Source organism: Equus caballus, chromosome 5 (genome assembly GCF_041296265.1).
Source record: "Equus caballus isolate H_3958 breed thoroughbred chromosome 5, TB-T2T, whole genome shotgun sequence".
Lineage (NCBI taxonomy): Eukaryota > Metazoa > Chordata > Mammalia > Perissodactyla > Equidae > Equus > Equus caballus.
Genome location: NC_091688.1, coordinates 46,787,193 through 46,794,780, shown reverse-complemented (window position 1 = coordinate 46,794,780; position 7,588 = coordinate 46,787,193). Strand labels below are relative to the sequence as shown.

The 7,588-nt window shown below is 46.1% G+C and overlaps 1 non-coding gene across 1 annotated transcript; it reads left to right on the top strand.

Annotated features, from left to right (window-relative positions):
* The first annotated feature begins 1,423 nt into the window (after positions 1–1,423).
* Positions 1,424–1,497, top strand: TRNAN-GUU (transfer RNA asparagine (anticodon GUU)). Its single transcript has one exon. It is a non-coding gene; the product is annotated as a tRNA-Asn (tRNA).
* Positions 1,498–7,588: the final 6,091 nt, after the last annotated feature.

The following is a 7,588-nucleotide window of genomic DNA, read 5'->3' as shown; positions in this document are numbered from 1 at the left end:
TGTAATGTTACTCTCACTTACCACTATTGATGTAGTCAGGCCTAAGATTCACATATTCGCTGTTTCCCCTGGTTGAGTCATCAGGATCGAGGGTCCTGTAGTCACATTATCATAATTTATGTGGTTATTGCTGAGTTCTTCCAGTTGTCCGATCCTGATGGATACCATTTGGCTTGTGAGTGGCTGCTGACAGGCATTTAAAATCCTTGAGTGTACACAACACAGAGAGGTTAATAGATGGCCCTAAGGAGAACCATAGCCAAGGACTGAAAAAGTCCCCGGAGCACAGATTCCCGGGAGCCAAAATTTAACCAGATAACAGGTCTACAGAAGATGTGTCTCTTCCCTTTTGAAATATTTTACCTGGTCTTTAAGATCTTTTAGATTTTGAGTAACACAGAAACAGTATTTTTCATCAATTGTGCCACTGAGCCTCCTGCTGAGCGGTCAGGGCATCAACCACGGGAGCGGAGACCGTCCCCATCCCCATGTTAGCGCACAAGAGCTGCTCCCTGGCCCCCAGGTAAGGGGCTCAGCCCCGTGCAGGATTCAATGCATAGTAAAAGCAAAACACCAGGCATGACAGACAACAGTGCCGTGACTCGGATTCGAGCCGAGGTTGCTGCGGCCGCAACGCAGAGTACTAACCACTATACGATCACGGCGCGCCACAGTCCCAGGGACAGTCTCCACCCTTGCCCTATGCATTTTCACGTAATATCATTCCAATTACATCTCTGCTTTGTCTTTGCACAACTGCAGGTACTCCTATTCTTCTCTCCTCCATGCACGTTTTTCGTTTTTCCCTCCCTTCCTTCCAATTCTGATATATGATTTTCAAAAAACAACCCAATCAAACAAAAAAAATTCTCATCTCTCCAAAGCCGGCCCACGCCTCTCCACAGGCCTCCTGGGAAGTCTCCTTGTCCTCCGTCCACGCCTCCCCCACATCTTTCCCGCCTCTTCGCTTTTGCCCCTTTCGGCCACCCCCACTCCCTCCTTCCGGCTCCCTCCCCCCATCGACCGCAGCCGAGCCGAGTGGAGTGAGCGGAGCGCCGGCGTCAGATGGTCGTGTGAAGACGGAGCAAACGGCACGAGCCATCACCCGCGCCCACCTGGCATTCAGCTTCCCTTGGGCCCCACTCGGCCCAGGCCCGGGGGGTCGCGGCCCCAGGCGTCTCCGTGGTGCTGGCAGCTGAGGCGGGTGTGGAGCAAGGCGGGGCGAGGCCGCTTGGCTGCCCTTCTGCCTCCGGAATCACGCAACGCGCGGGTCTCAAAGGCGATCAACACGCTGCGCCGACTCCGCCTGTCGGGTTTTCCGAGGTTCTGGAGCCGGCACTGCTGTCCTGCAAGGGCGGGTGGCTCGGCCTGGCGTTGAATCAGTACCTGCTCCCTGAGGGGGGCAGGCGTAGGCCTTTTGTGTGTCTCTGTGGCGCAATCGGTTAGCGCGTTCGGCTGTTAACCGAAAGGTTGGTGGTTCGAGCCCACCCAGGGACGAGCTTCCTAATTTTAGGTTGTCCCTACTTCACATATCATCTCGGGTAAAGGTGGAGAGAGGCCTCCTCCACTGGTACCCTCCTGTTCTCTGTGTCTTGCGCACAAAAGGGGACCTAAGTCAACATAAAAGGTCCTCACAGATCCTCGCAGAAGAGCTCTGGAGGAAAACAGGTCTCTGGGAGTACGGAAATCCTTGAGAGAGTACACACATCGTCGTGACTCGAAGTTCTTTTTCACAATGTAGTTTCTTCCATCATTGGTTTGGACTAGTATTTAACCCTTTCCATACACTTTTTAAATTCACGAACTCTTCCAGCCTGGGCGACGCTTTGGGCTCTGAGGCCTGACCACAGGGGAACTGGTCTGTCTTCCCTTCTGGTGTAGCTTTAGCACTGTGTGCGGCAGAGCCAAGGACGTGCTCTTTCCGAACCTCGGTTTCCTTCTGAGTAAGGGGCGCCCTTGGCTCTGAGGGGGTGAGGAGGGGAGCCGGTCTGCGCCCTGATCGCTGAACTGGCTCAAGCGGCTCTCCTGACAACGGCACGTGTACAGGCTCCTTTTCGTGCCCAGACCAGCTTGACCGGGGGAGCACGAGGCTCCATCTACGTGCCTTTGGCTGGAGACCCGACTTCTTCGGTTGGTTTTCTTTTGCTCCGTCAGGCAAATGAACCTGTTGTCCAAGTGTACTGGGAGGGGGAAAGCCAAGTGTGCTTCACAGGAAAGAAGTTCTTGGTTTTTAGAGACATGATACTTGTCAGCCTGTAGAGAATACTTCAGAGACAGATGAGAAGGTTAGGGACTGTCTGGATCTCAAGGTAAGCGAAGCCAGCCTAGTCCTGCGCCCGCCTTGGACTCACTGACTGTGTCCCGGTCTCCATTGTGACTGAGAGCAGACAACCGAGGCCGAGTAACTGGCCTAGGGCTGAGTAACTGAAGTTGTGCCACGTTTCTTGTGAATGGAAAATGTAGTTGCGGCCGCACCTCCACGCCCGGTCCCTTCGTTTTGTTTTTCAAACGAGAAGGTAACTTCTGGGAAAAATGAGAATGTTTTTGCCCGTTTTCGAGCTGGGGACCTTCCGCGTGTGAGGCGAACGTGATAACCACTACACTACGGAAACAAGAACTGTGACAAGACACATGATATATCCATGAAAACCTTAGGTCCCGCCACAACCATTCTAGACACACTATTTTACCTGAAAAATGTTCTGGAAGCACCAGCGACCCCTCAGGCAAGGAGACTGCTGCTCCGGAGAGGCCCTGGCGTTCCGCGCCTTCCTCCGAAGCGAGGGCCCTGGGACCCCACAGTTTGACTTTGGGATCCAGGATCACACGCAGGGTTTCCACTTTCAGGACTAAGCGCCCCTGTGCAGGAGTCACCCGCGTAGATCGCAGCTCCTGGAAGCTGCAGGAGCCGGTGGGTTAGGTGTGTCTGAGCCCCGGGAGCCCGCCGCCTCCCAGCATTATGGACTTCGCCCCTGCGGGGCTGTGGACCTGCACCTCGGTGCCCTTTTCACAGCCCCAGTGGTCAGTGCTCTCGGCTTCACCCAGTGAGGTTTGCAAATGACCGGTGCTTCGAATTCACCCAGAAACCCTAGGACCCGCTCTCTCCTCTGCTCTGATGCGCCGGACCTGCGCGTTCTTTCTTCGCAAGCCCTGTCGCCAGAGCCCTTCTCTGCTGTCCTCTTGGCAAAAGGGGATCTCTTTGATATCCTGTGGGCAAAAGAGGTCCCTCTGGTTCCTGCCTGGGCTGATTTAAAGCCATTGAGAGAGGCCTGTGGCCATGATGGCCATGACTATCTAAGAAAGTGCATAGAATAAAATCTAGGCCATGGAATGGAGCGACGGCAAGCACGCCCAGGAAATCGCTTTTAGTGGCACAGAGCTGAAGAGCGGCACTGTGGAGGGAGGAATCACCTGACCCTCCTCATTTCATGGGCATCTATTCCTACCTGACGTCCGTGAGTCTGAGACTTGGGTGGGCTGCCTTGGAGTATCTCTCCATGGCTTTGCTGCCAGACCTGAATAGCCTGGTGGTGACACTTGGTGTGACCTCAGCCACCTTCATAGCTGCCATTAAGTATATGGAAGAAAGTGAAAAAGAGAAATCTCGAAAAATAGATTTTTTTAAATTACTGTTATGATAGATTACAACCTTGTGAGATTTCAGTTGTACATTTTTGTTAGTCATGTTGTGGGTACACCACTTCCCCCTTTGTGGCCTCCCCCCATCCCCCCTTTTCCCTGGTAACCACTGATCAGATCTCCTTGTCAATATACTAACTTCCACCTATGAGTGGAGTCATATTCAAAAAATAGATTTTTAAAGTTGTTTTCTCCGTCCTCCCCCATCTTAGTGTGTATGACATGACTGTGTGACATTGGCTGTAATTTAGCACAAACACTTTCCTAATATTTGACAGTTTCTCATGAAGTTAAAAGTATCCCTACCTTGTTACCTACTAATGTAGGTGCTTCTATTTACTCCCCAAGGAAAATGAATGCATACATCCGAAAAGGCTTCTACAAAACTGTTCATAGCAATGTCATTTATGCTAGGCAAAAACTGGACAAAATCCAAATGTCCATGGGCAGGAGAAGTGGTATACAAACCGTTGTCTATTCATATAAGGGATTAATACTCCACAGTAAAAACAACCAAACTGTAGAAGAGGCAATAACAGGAATAATCCCCCCCAAACAGTACCTTCAGCAAAAGATGCCTATCAAAAAAATGCTTTTCAACTCCTGAAACATATCTCTTTTAAGGTACTTTTCTGATACTCCTGCAGAAGTCGACTTCCATGAAGCGTCAGAACAGAAGAGTAGTTCCCTCTGAGAAAATTTGAAGGGAAATTTCCTGGGTTGATGGAAATGTTCTATACATTCGTCAGGCTGGTAATTACAAGGGTTTATACATTTATCACATTTCACTGTGTGCTGCTTACATTTTTAACATCAAAAATAAAGTTATTTTTTCAGACTACAGAATTATTTAAAAGAATAATTGTTTTAGTTCTTTATTTTACTCTGATATACATATATATATATATATATTCACTTTTATGTATTTTGTAAAGTCTGTGCAAAAGACTCCGATATGAATTAGAAATTTTTACATCTCTTAGACAGTGCTAGAACTCTGGAAAATCTTAATTCCATTTACTCTCCTCCTGATTTTTGAGTAATTGGCATTAATTTTACTTCAACACCTATTTTAAATCACGTAGACATTGTTATTTGCATAGTAATATTTATTTGACTTAACCACGTATTTAACTTATCCATTTCTCTTCATTCCTTCCTTCATTTTCCACATTTCCCTGGGGATCATTTAACTTCTGCCTAAAGAGTGACCTTTTGCATTTCCTTTGGTTAGGGTCTGCTGCTTATGTGGTCAGGTCTTCACTTCACTTTCCCTTGAAAGATATTCTGTCAGGGATTAGCAGTGCATAGTGGGTTGGAAATTACAGCCTTAGCCATTCAATAGTGTCTTTTTTTTTTTTTTTCTGCTGAGAATTCAGCTCCCAGTCTTTGGTCAGTGTAGTAGGAATTTCTCCCCTCTGGGTGCTGCTATGAATTTTTCATCTGTCTTTGATGTTCAGCCATTTGGGGTGTAGTTGTCTTGTCCTTATCTTAGTTGGAGTTCACAGATCTTCTTGCACAGATGGTTTGATAGATCATACTGTTTTTTCCTTACCTGTCAGTAATATCTTTCAATATTGTTTCTATCTCATTTTCTGACTGCTCCAACCTCTGACTTTAATTACATTCATGTTAGGCCTTTATGACAAAACCCATACCTTTCTTACACTGTTTTCTTAATTTTTATCCCTTTTAGATCTCTATGATTCAACTCTGTGGAGAGTTTCTTGCTAGGTACCTATTTTCAGGTTAATAATCAATCTGCAAGTGAGTCCAAACTGCTATACACTGATCCGTTGACTTTTTAAAATGCTATTATATGTATTATTTCTATAATTTCCATTGATTTTAAAAATAGATTCTCTTTCTCTAGTGAAAGAGAATTTTTATCATGTCATCTGTTTTCTGAACAGCTAAAATGAGTCATTTCATGTTTCTGTCTGATAGCTTCAACACCTCAATCACTTGTGAGTCAGTTTCCATGGTTTGCTTTTTCTCTCTAGCTTCTGTTCCTTTAGAGTCCTGGAATAGTGATTGAATGATGAACCTGTTGTGTGAAAAAATGATGGATAGTTTGAATGATGTCAACTTTCTCTGAAGATTATTCACCCTCTCCCCCAGCAGACAGCAGAAGGGCAGATCACCTCAGTCCAATCCAATCCTTGAATAAGCCGATTTGCACCTTATTTGCACTCACGGGAAGCATCAGCCTACAGCTAGTTTGCTCACACTGCTGTTCTGTACACAGCCAGGGCTCCTACCTGAGACCTTGGGGTGTTTCCTCGGCCCCTCCTCTTTGATGAATCCTGAACTTCAATTTTTATCCCCGAGCAGCATGATACTGCTGAAAATTCCACTCTTTTTCAGTCACCCTCTGCTTGCCTTTGTAGCCTCTTACATGCATGTTGTTTAATTTGCAAATGTCATCCAGCTCACTTACCAACCCACTCCAGGATCTTGACTCCTCAAGTCTGAATACTTGGACAACTCCAAGTAGTTTCTTCTTCTTTTCTCTCCAGATCCCTGCGATGACTTAATGTGCTGCTGTTTTCTCTGACTCTCAGCAGGTGCCCTCTCCCCAGCTTCTCAGTCTCTTGTTCCTTGCCAAAAAATGACAAATGCCCTAAGGGGAAAAGGTAGAGAAATAGTTTCACTCCAATGAGCTCCTTTCTTTCTCTGGAGCTGATCCTGTGGGTCCTAGCTGCATTGGGATTTCTCCAAAGGCTTCAACCAGAATTCCTTTAAGCCAGACTTTATTTAGTTGTTTTCAGGATGAATGCTGATTAACTACAAACACTCCATCATAACTGAAAGAAGAAATCTTCTATAACTTCCAGATCAGTTATATTTTCTTCCTTTGGTTTCTTAAAAATAAAATGAAACCAAAAAAAAAAAAAAATCAAAACATGGGATCACTGGTACATAGTTGGACATTTCTTATAACACTTGCAGTAATGTGACTGGATAGTAAAAGCTCTTGCTAGAAGCATGTGCAAAAGATAGTCTACTGTGAGCTAAACAATCAGCATATCTGTGTAAGGTCCATGAATCTGATGAAGCTGGATCCAGTCCCCTGCTGCGGTGTCACCACTGTTAGTCAAATCACCATCAAAATCATCAAGTAACCAGTTTTCCAGATGCTGGTTGCTAATATGGTCCTAATTTATTCTGGGGAATGTTGAAAGTCAACAGTGGTACAGTTAGAAGTGGAAACAAAACACAAAATAATAACAATAATAATAGCTTTCTCAGAGCTGTACTGTGTGACCAGCATAGTTACTCAGTCGTTCACCATGTAATAATTTATTTAGTCCACATAACAATCCTGAGATAGTATAGGTTATGAAGATCTCTAGTTGCAGAGAAGAACACAGAGGCACTGTCAGGTTGAGCCCTGTGATGGTGAGAGGCAGCACTCAGACCCAGGCAGTGTGCCTCAGAGCCCTTGCTCTTGGTCATTATGCTCAGTGGTAGCTGGGAAGACTTCACTAAGATTTGCATCCCCTCCAGCTTGCTCATCCTCCAAGATTTTAAAGAGAAAAAGAAGCTTAAAAGTAAGGCCTACAAAACACTCAGAACTGAGACTGCTGGGAAGATGGCTGCATAGGAGGACTCTGAACTCACCTCCTCCCACGGACTCAACAGACTTACAACTACTCTTGTAACAATTACCACTGAGAGAGAACTGAAAACTGCGTAAGAAGAACCCCCACAACAAGGGACAGTACTGACTGAGGTGGAAGGGACAGAAATTCCATTCTGCAGAAGAAAAAGCCACATTCTAGCTGTGGCACTTCATGACCAGGAGCAATCTTAATGTACAAAGCTTTTCCTTGAGGAGTGGGGGATCTGAGTGGAAGAGCTTTACCACAATAAGCAGCTTTTGGACTCAGCACAACTGAGACGAGTGTCATAATATCTTGCTTTGCTGGCTGTTAACAACAATGAG